The sequence below is a fragment of the Montipora foliosa genome, chromosome 5 (genome assembly GCF_036669935.1).
Source record: "Montipora foliosa isolate CH-2021 chromosome 5, ASM3666993v2, whole genome shotgun sequence".
In the NCBI taxonomy this organism is placed as follows: Eukaryota; Metazoa; Cnidaria; class Anthozoa; order Scleractinia; family Acroporidae; genus Montipora; species Montipora foliosa.
Genome location: NC_090873.1, coordinates 43,173,038 through 43,184,213, shown reverse-complemented (window position 1 = coordinate 43,184,213; position 11,176 = coordinate 43,173,038). Strand labels below are relative to the sequence as shown.

The following is an 11,176-nucleotide window of genomic DNA, read 5'->3' as shown; positions in this document are numbered from 1 at the left end:
TTATAGTGCATTCATTGAAGCACGTGATGGCTGAAACAAATCAATTAGCAATTTCGCTTTAAAATTGTTTAAAACTAAAATTGCTCAGTAGTAAAGTGTAATAAGTATAATGTAATAATTCACACAAATTCTGTAACTGATTTAAAACAGCTCTGACCCGAATATTTTAGACGCATAAATTTGTGTCACCAATGGTTGCATAAATATAACTTCAGCTCTTTTGACCTTTTGGATACTTACATTGTAGATAAACATTACTTATTTAAACAAAGCCTTGTCAAACGAATACGTCTCGCCCAGTTAAACGAAAACACTACCCCAGTGGGAAAATGTTTGTCGACGAGTGCTACGAGACCAGTGTGAACCAGAGTCTTTTCTCAACGACAGTGGAGGCAGAGAAGAGAGAGTCCCTGGGAACGAGGTTGAATTCAAGGTAGAGAAAAAGGTAGAGAATGGGTTTTAAAAAAAGTATCCTGTTCCAGGCCCCAAGATAGTCGGGGAAACGAAAACGACCGAGTGTGAAAAACAATTGGAGGCTTCGGTCGCCTCAACCCAATCCCCCACACGCAGTTGTCCTTCGTTTTCCCGACTATCTGGGAGCCTGAGCCTGGAATAGGCTTATAACAAAAGGAAAACAAGGGAAAATCAGGCTTGAGCAGGACTTGAACCCATGTCCTCGGCGATTTCTAATGCAGTGCTATACAAACTGAGCTATCAAGCCAACTGTAATCTGGTCATTTTGTGAGTTCGTAATGAGCCCGTAGAGAGGCAGTAGATATGACCAGTGACTTAATAATTTCCATTTTCTAACCGACATAACTTGTACTGAAAAATACAAGCGGCAACTGAAGTACTGCCCTAGAATTGAGATAAGCCGTGAGTAAGATATTTATTATATCTTTTGGTCAACTGATTTGCGTGGAAAAAACCATGAAGTCCGTAAGATTGGCCAATCAGTGCGAGCTTCCTTAGTGAGGGATTAGTCAGAAAAATATAATATTTCTCTTTTTAGACAAAGGCTGGGAGTCTGAATCACAAACGTTAGACCTTTGAAATGCCCTCATGGTCAGTTCTAACGAATGTTACACTAACTCACGAGCTGCGTGCGGGAAAATTTTCGCGACTGGGGATGGCAAACGACATGGAGACATGCATTCAGATGTGTTGTGATAAAGACGATTGCGAAATGGCATTTATGCCTGGAAAGCATTGTTATGGAGTGGATTGCTTCAGTCAGGAACATTGCGAGATAAAACCGTCAAATCGAGTAATTTGACGGTGAAAATTGCAGCAGTGAGACCCATTGTGGTTAATCCAGCCAAGGATCAAATTGCAGGTAATAGAGAAGTTAGAGAATACCAAAGTAATTACTACAACCAATCAAAGCAGGTGCAAACAGCGCAGTTCGTAGCAATTCCATGTAACTCTGTCATTTCTCGAATTACTTTTCAGTTAAACGAGAACAAATCATTTTCACACTGATATATATGTCAGCGCAAACAAGAGTCAGTTATAGGCATCTCGTTTATTGATAGGCCTTGATAGCAGGACTACAATGATACAGTTGGCGCGGTAAAGAGGCCTTTTACGCAGGGAACAAAGGAAATAGGAAACGTCTGCTCTCAGGCTAATTTTCAGCTTCAAATTAATGACATTGGAGGATGTTTGCATTTTGTTTGCAATTTTCTAACGTTTTGTATTTCTTTGAAAGCCTGTCAATATAAGGGTTATTGGATTTAGTGCATTCCTCTTTCTCTCTGGCACCTGGCGCCTTTTCTCTGATTAACCTCACATCTTAAATGTATCCAGAAAAATTTCAAAGTCCATTGGTATCCTGTACAGGTCAAGTTTTTGCCTTTCTACAGCCTCTCTTCGTATTTTGTATTATAGCTTAATTTATCCATACTTAATTTACTGCGTTTCTGTGTGGGGATTGACCTATAATTCTAACTTAAAAAGATAGTTACTTTCAAGAAGAAAGCAATTAGAATTGTTGCTAAAGTTCCCTTTGATTCCCATACAGATCCTATTTTTCGAGATCTCGAAGTTTTAAAATTCAGTAATGTTGTTTTTTTTTTTTCATTTAGGCAAGTTTATGTTTTTCTTCTCTAAAGGTTTACTTCCGAATCATTTAATGACATGTTTTACACTGGCTAATATATTCATCCTTATTACACTAGAAACTCATCCAATTCCAATTTTTATATTCCATTAGTTCGAACTAATATACGAAAATTTTCAATCCGATTTCAAGGCCTAAATTTTTCAATTCTCTTGACAGTCAAATTAAGTCATCTGGATCTACCGCTCAGTTTTGCAAAAACCTTAAAAGAATTTCTTCTTTATCGTTAGTAGCATCAAATTCTTCGAAGTATTTACGATTTGTATTTTTGTGGATAAATGTGTGTGTGTGTGCACTCTTTCGTCTTTTTAATGATATATTGTATTACGTCCCAGTGCTATCTTAAACTTAATTTCTTAGTCTAATTTGAGGAAGCCCATAGCTCCATAAGCTCTTATAGTTTCTTTATGGGTTTCCTCGCCCTTTTTTACAATTTTTTTGTATTTGTTTATTAAATCGGATACATCATATGTAATCATGGTAAATAAACCTTTAAACCTTGAAGCCTTGAAACCTTGAATATTCCTTTCTCGCGAGAAGCCCTCCTGTTTTTTTTTCCCTTTAAGCTTTTGCACTCATTGCGAGCCTATCATTTCAGTTTCCGTAGAGGATCCGTCAACCCAAGAAGAACTTCATTGCACACAGAGTCCATTCTAAAGAACGTGACTTTAAGGGGAGGGATAAAGGCGGGAAACTTTAGTGACCTTGGTGATGAGAAAAAATATGCACATGTGCATTGCGTTATGCTGTGAGCGCAAGACATGCGACCTGGCCTTTATGATTGGAGGGACCTGTATTGCAGTGGATTGTTTTAGCGAGGAGCTCTGTCAAGCGGTAAAGGCAAGACCCACGAAATATGAACCCCAGATAGCTTTTATCAGGCGCCGAGAGTTGCAAAGACCCAAACCTAACCCTATCCTGTCGAGAAAAGGTGCGTACTTTCAGTAGTGTTACACATACCTCCGTATTTTAAACGTATAGTTTGAGTTATGGTAAAATAAATTCGATACGGCTTTCCACAAAGCTAAGTTCATAAGTGATGAAACGACCAACGCTTATTTCAAAACAATCATGTAAGATGCTTTATTTCAGTGTGGTCCTTTTCATTCGAAGGCGCAGAAACGTCAAGCTTTGGAAAATGAGCTCCTGGTCACCAGAAAGGGAGAGAATTTTCTATTTCCCAACGGGATTCAGTATTCAACAAAGGATGTCCCTGACCGGACCATAAAAAGGACGAACGACAAAATCCTTTAAACTTACTGGGACACCGCGTCTGGTCATCTGAACCATTTCAAAAGCTTGGACCATTTCCATGATTTGAGAGATGCTTCAGTTTCCCTCGTTTCTTAATAATTTAAAAAGCCATGAATTGATATTTGTTTTCTTATAGCAAACGTCCTGCCAACCGTCCCGAGGCCAGAAGTACCAACGATGAAAATTCACGAAATAATCAGCGACAAACTTCCCCACCCCACTATACTCAAAACCAGCACGTGCTCTTCCAGCAAAATCTACCCGAATGTTACATTGCTTGGAGGCATTAAATCAGGCAACTTCACCTCACTAGGCAAGACCAAGAATATGCAGGAGTGCATTGGCAAGTCATGTGACCTTGGTCAGGGTGACATGGCCTTCATGTTGGGAAGTTATTGTTACTCCGTGTCATGTTACAGTGATCGTGTTTGTCAAACTATACCTGCCCAGCCGTCCAGGTTCTACCCCAGAATAGCTTTTCTAAAATGGGCTCCAAAAATTACAGAGGAAGGTAAGGAAACACACTCCTTCTATAGAGGAAACATATTACATTTCTTTGAACTCTTGTGGTGCCAACTTCATTCAAACACTTTGACGCCTTCGTAAATGCCGCTTTCTGTCCTTTCTCAATTCGTCCTTTGCCAATACAGAGAAAGTTGATTCGTTGTCTAATAAGAAGTCAACATGTGTTGGGCTAGTTTAAATAATGAAGTGAAGAGTACACAGATCAAGAGTTCTTTCAATTCTCAATTTAAATAGAGCTTTTAGAAGACGAAGGTGCTGGCTATCCATCAATCCCAAATGCACCCGTAGCCACATCCTTTACAACCACACCTTACTGGGAGGCCTCCGAGCAGGAAACTTTACTCAAATAGCGGAAGTGGATAGCATTGAGACATGCGCAGCACTATGTTGCGCTGAGCAGACGTGCGACCTGGCCTTGCTTTTGGGCGAAAACTGCTACGCGGGGGACTGTGCAAGTAAAGAGCTTTGCATTCCTGTTCCTGTCAATCAAGTAGCCAATAAGGGTTCTCAGATGGCATATATTACATCTAGGAAGAAAGTGGAGGAGCAAGGTTCAGGTGGGTCGTAACGCGGTGTAGAAAAACCTCATTGCTTAAGTTCCTTGTGTTTTAATCATTCTTTCCAGCGCTAAATATAAAAGTGTAGGCATAAGCATTGAGCTATTTCTGAAAATTTAGCCCGATTTACCAGATAATTATGAAACTGTATAAAAGGAAAGGAACTTTATTTAAGTGACTAGTCTTCTAGCGCCTAGAGTACTAATTGGGGACACTGTAAACTGAAATTAACAAAATAACGCAAATCAAATCAAATGTTGGGTTTAGAGGAGCCGGGAAAACCGGAGCACCCGGCAAAAACACTCTCGAAGAAGAGTAGAGAACCAAAAAATTCAACCCCTTATGACGCCGGATCTGGGAATCGAAACCGGGCCACATTGGTTGGAGGCGAGTGCTCATCTCTGCTTACCCTCTTATTAGAGAATCTTGCCTCTTAGCTTAAGCTCGTTGCGCTTTATCATTCTCCCCAGAAATTAGCGCTAAACGTGCATGTCATAATCATTGAGCTATTTATGAAAACGCGGCTCGATTTACAAAATAATCCTGAAATTGTATAAAGATGCAGGGGCCAGTACGCTCTTTTGCTATTCTATCTTCTCTCAGTTATGTTTCCCTGCATAATTGAACGTAAAAGCTTCATTAATTAAAACTTAGAAGGTAACTTGATTTGACAAGTCCTTAAAGCGTTTGTAATTTGTTTATAGCAAGACGCTCTCTAAGACCAAATTTCGTATTATTTCAATTTCCCAACTCTTATCAAATGAATTGAACAAGGCTAATTTTTTTTACTTTCTATCGGGCGTTTTTTTTAGTGACCGAGTAAACGCAAATCAATCAATCAATCAATCAATCAATCAAGGCTTTGAAATTGGTTTCACGAGATTCAAAATAAGTCCTCTGAATTAATAAATTAAAAAAAAAAGGGTGGTTACTTTTTGTCAAAGCGTTCCAGTTTTCATATGAATGCGCAACAAGCCCGTTGAGTGCAATGAAACTCAATTTGAATCGTTATAACGATTAAAAAGTGTTACTGATCAGTTGCCTACTTGTCGTTTTAGACTGGAGTCTATGGTATATAGTGGTTGGATCTATAGCCATAGGTATTGGATTGACAGGGATATTGTGGACTATATTGACTTGCTGGCATAGGTAAGAGTTCAGATACTTGTAAGAAAATGATGCCCGGGTACTCTTTGGTAGCTCCGTACGTGTAAATGATTTTCAGCATAACAGGCGCAAGCCGAGCAAAAACCTCGGAGAATTTGAGGCAAAGTGGCGAAGTTGCACACACAGCTTTAAAGGACCTTAAAGTGTCGGCTGTCTCGATTTTCAATTATTCCGCCAAGAAGTGACCAATTCTCGCCTCCATGAGCACAAATGAAGGCAATCAAGGATAGTATTAAATATTTGGAGAGAATTCGTGGCCTAGTTCTGTTTCACACACGTTTTGCATAACTGCGGGAATCCCCTCTGATTACTGCTTTGATTAATAGACCAAATAAATGGGCTCAATGTAAGCTGCAGAAAAATGTTTCCCGTATGACTCGAATGAAAAGGAGGAGTATTAAAAACACGAAGTGCGTTGATCTGTCTGTTCACTCTTCGTTTAATCGTAATGTTCAATTGAGCTTTCACAAACTCAATCATTAAAGAAGACGAAAACGCGATGAAACTCACGAGGAAAGCATTTTAGCTGATTTCGTTCTGTCATCTAAAATACAGCAACGTAACATTACAAGATTTGAGGTTCTGGTCCCAGTTGTTCGACTGTATCCAGTGGATAATTAGCAACTATTCACCGAAGTGAAGGTGGCTAGTGGTAGATAGCCACCAGTAGCCACCGACACTGAGGTGAATAGTTGTTTTAGTATATATTAAAACAGTGAAATAATATAACACAAAAAGATGACTTTGACTCATTTATTCCCGCAAAGAGTACAACATTTTCGGGCGCCCTTGCAGGCTATGGGTCTAATTGTTAAATATTAAATCATGCATATCATATCTTAGCTTTATTTAATATCCTCGGATTTTAGAGTAGCTTGGTGTAGTTAGTATCTCCGAGCATTTACCCTCCCAACCATGTTACACCACAGAGGACAGACCACAACACCCGGAACAAGTGACAAGTGTATGGGTTCTTTTAGGTCCCACAGGATTATGAACATTGAAGGGTTGTGAGACGGGGCCTACGGTTTATCGTCCTTATCCAAGAAGACTAGAGAGTCTAGCCATTGCAAATGTCTTTACAAAGGAAGCACTTTATCATTAGTTATTTTAAGACCATAAGTGTTGGTCCGGCCGGAGTCAAACTCACGACCTCCTGTATGGCAGCCTGGTGCTCAACTAACTGAGCCACCGGTGTGCGGTGGATATAGTTATCCAATTTTGAACAACTGGGGCCTGGGCGAGAATGTGAGCATGATTTTCGTTACCTCAGTATTTAGTTTAACCGCGTTTCTATCAATCCAGTGTTCTCTAGTCATTTCAATTATTATTAGCAACGACCGCATAAGTGTTTATATTATTTAGTGATATTTTCTTTGGTGTCGAGTCGTTTTTGCTAAAATTCCCTTTCTTGTACAGAGGACGGCGCTTGCGATCCAAAGATGAACCAAGTGATCACTTCACCATGATAAACGAGAGCGGTGAATCGCAAAGAAAGTTAGAGATGCTACCGCAAGGATGGAATCTACAGCAATTTGGTCAACAGTTTAATAATTCGGGTAAGTGAGATCATTTGTTAGTTTACTTCAATCTCTCTTCCTAAGCATAGGAAAGCTCGAAAGATATTTTTACGAGTTAATTAAGAATTTGAAGATAAAATTCTTATGAAATGAAAAAACCTTCGCACTTTCACTCGCTTGAGGCCAAGAGACTGAAGTGAAATTCTGCCAGGAGGTTAGCAAGACAATCACGGCCTCTGCTGTGTACTTTTTTTTTGCGACCAATACTTCAGTTAATTTTCGGTGCTTTTGTTGGAAAAGTGGATGATACACAAAATGTCTATTATTGTATTGAAAGTAGGAAGCAATTTGACTCAAACCCGCGAAAGTAAATCGGGCACGATGGGTTGGAACTCTATGAAGCCATGTTTTTGTTACATTACCAAAGAGCTATGTAACCACTCACTGCCATTCAAACGGACGACAGTTTTTTTATTTATTTATTTATTTATTTATAGACAAATTAATTATCAATGTTTTACCACAATGAACTACAACACATTAATTATTGAGAAATTAAAGATTGAAGGGTAGATTTTTATGTTAGGATAAAACGCCTTACATTATAAATAACTGGAAAGAGAGACACAAACAGACACAACCACAACAACAACAAACAGTAGAACAACAGGCTAGTAGGCTTATCGAGTTGGTATGAGCACCCATTTCTTTTTAAAATAGTCTTTCGTGTTTTTAATTCCTTTCTGTTTCGCACTTGCGAACAATTTTGTTCTTAAACCCAGTAATATCTGGATTAATTTGGCTTCTTCTGCAGTCCCACAAAAACAATTTCCCAACGATAACAATGAGTAAATTAAGTAAAGGGAATTGTTGCGATATTATTCCATATAAAACATTTTCCAAAGAGAGGTGTACCAGTTGATTGGATAAAAAATGCCAGTAAGACTCAAAATCAGTCCAGAAATGTCTGAAATGTGAACAGTGATAAAAAAAGTGGCTTAAAGTTTCTGACTGAGCCTTGCAAAAACTGCACAGATCATTCGGTCTTAAACCGATCTTGTGCAATTTTGTGTTAGTGTAGAGTATAGAGGTAAGAACTTTGTATTGAAAGGCCTTGACGTATGATTCGAGGGCAACACGGTGAGGGATTTTAATTCATGTTTCCAGATTAATAATTCATTTCTGTTTTCTGAGTCTCAGCGAATTGATATGTCAAGAATTAATGTTTAAACAGCGTTCAAAAACTTTCCGAAAAGTGGATTAAAAGCGGAACTCGGCGCGCCAAATGCGCGTGCGCGGAACATCATGGTTAAGAAAAGACGTTGTTTTCATTTTCCATATTTTTAGAAATTCGAGCCGCTATATGCTTAGTAGAACAGTACATATAGTTTACTTCATAGAAAGTGCGGCGTACTGGGTTTTATTCACGAGTTGTTTGTGTCAAAAACCCGAACGAGCGAGGAACGAGCGAGTGAGGGTTTTTGACACAAACAACGAGTGAATATAACCCGTACAAAGCACTTTCTATGTCGTGAGCTGTTTATTACACATAAGACGAGAATTTTCATTGAAATAGTTTTCTGAATGTAAATTAGAAAAGAAAACTCACTAACAATAGAACCAAATGCAAATTTAATTTAATTCAATAACAAAAGTACGATTTGCCCGAGACGCTAGAGATGCACGAGTGATTGGCTTGGAGAGGCCTTTACGCTATCGTTGATTGGTTATACTTCCGCATGTGAAATAGCTGTATGTCATTCTGATTGGCTGTATAAGCCTTTTCCATATGTGTTATAAAGCGTATAGATTTGTACAAATGAGGTTTATGGAATAAAATTCTCATGTTATGTGTAATAAGGAGTCTTATGGTGTTTTGGGGTTTTAGAGTATATATGCCAGCTAAATAGTGAATAATTTGGTTTTCTTTCCTCCTCTAGGGACATTTTTAAAGAACGGACCAATGTTCTTAAGCGACACAGAGAGTGATTCGGATGAGAATGAGGAACCAACAGCACCGCCACCCCGAAGTAAAATACCTATCAGAGCGGACCCTCAGAGAAGATCCCTTAGCTTCAATGGGCCTCCTCCTCCTTACACTGAGCAGAAGAATGACAACAGACCAAGTGTTATAAGCATGAACTCAAAGACGAAGAGAGCCATGCAAAACTTATGAAATCGACTGTAATGCTTCCAGAGGGCCCTTTCGTCGAAATGTAAGCCTGACCAATTGCCACAATGTGTCCCTTTAAGTCCACTTTCAAGCGATATATATGATTAGCGTTATTAGGGTCAATTTTAAGTCAGAAGTTTCAGTGATTGTTTGTGGTATTTGAGGGGCAATTCAAATTAGTCACGCTCCCTTGTTCCCCAAAACCCCTGGGAGGGCCTCCAAACCTAAGACCCCATTTACACGTATCCGAATATTTTCGAAAACGGAGATTTTCCCTCCATTTTTGCCTCCTCCCTTTCCCCCAGTCCTCCCTCTCGTAGCGAGAGTTTGATAAAGATTGAAATCAAAATATGGCGGAAGGAAACATTAACCAACGCGGAATCGAGTATAAACTACCTATCAGCTTTACATAAGAGCAATGATTTTACACAGCTAGATTATCAGGGGCACCCAACGAATCTGTTCCTCACATTATCTGTTCCCCAGAGGAATCTTGCTGGCTGGCAAAAATATAGGTATTTCGATGAGCTGGCTGGGAAATTTTGTTATTGATAGAGGTTTTGCCTGGGAATTACTGACTTTTTCTAGCATTTCAACCCGAGCTGGCTGTAGAAACTCTGAAGACTGAGGACGACTAAACAAAAAAAAAAAAAGGGAACCCCTTCCCTCTCCAAGAGAGTAGTCACAAACATACAACGGCTGGTCAGAGTGATTGCGCTTGCGGAAAATACCTGTTTTGTCCCGGTTTTGTCGCTTTTGTTCGGTCGTTTCGGATCGAGGGATTTGAAAGTGCGCGGAATTCCTGGCTGGGAAATAAATTTGATCAGCTGGCTGGGAAACCAACCAATTTTATTTAGCTGGCTGGGAAATTTCTTGTGTGTCTTGCTGGGAAAAAGGAACAGATGTTTTCCCAGCAACACTGAAAAACACCTGAAAATGCCTTAATAACATTTATTTTCATTAACTGGGGTATAATAATACATTTTACAACAAATTGGTCGTTGGATGCCCCTGGATTATGTAATAAAATTGCTAAAAATTGTGTAAGCATTAATGTCATCGAACCTTTCGGCAAGAGATAAGAGTCCCTTCTTTTTATTACCAGTTCCAAGCTAAGCAAAACTAGGTCCCACCAAAAGGGAGGAAATAATGTTTGCAACTGATAGTAATACTAGTCTTTTTCATTGTACAACTGAAGTTATTCAGCATTTACCAGAAGAGCAGTTGCATTCTTCAAAGAACATCATGAACGTACTCATAAGATTACGCTGCTGGTCCCAAAGTTTCCTGGTCCAAGCACTTTTCAAATTGCCCCAAAATGTGCTATCTTAGTTTTAGGCAGCCATTGATTGTGTAAATAGTGGTATTAAGGATGTTCAGGATAAATTCAGTACAAATCTTATCATGTGGCTGAAGATAATTAAAACTTTGATTCTTTTGTAGAATTCGCCATTCACGATTAACGTTAAAGATATCAATTTGTAACATAAAACAATAAAACGAAATGATGTTCTCATTGAGTTTGTTCTGAGTGTTCCCTTCTTTAATTTGTAAATTTAGCATCAAAGACATAGTCAAGTTGCTCAGTTTAAGAATTTAGTACACTGGGTACAACCTGAAAATGCGGACACTACGATGTACACTGAAGGGGAATTGATGGCGGGCTTAATCACACGCTTCGATATGCGCATGCTGGGGACTGTGGACGGGAAACATCTTATCAGGTTTCGTGTGCGAACGGAAAACTTTTGTTGCGTTTTCGTTGCGGGAATCCCGTTTTCAAATTTCTCTGGTATGGTCTGGACTATCCCAGTATCAATCCCATCCAACAGGGAAGCAAAACACGTGACTAATTGCA

At 39.2% G+C, this 11,176-nt stretch overlaps 1 pseudogene; it reads left to right on the top strand.

The window, feature by feature from the left end:
- Positions 1-10,794, top strand: part of LOC138002784 (uncharacterized) — a 26,442-nt pseudogene extending 15,648 nt beyond the window's left edge.
- The last annotated feature ends 382 nt before the right edge of the window (positions 10,795-11,176 follow it).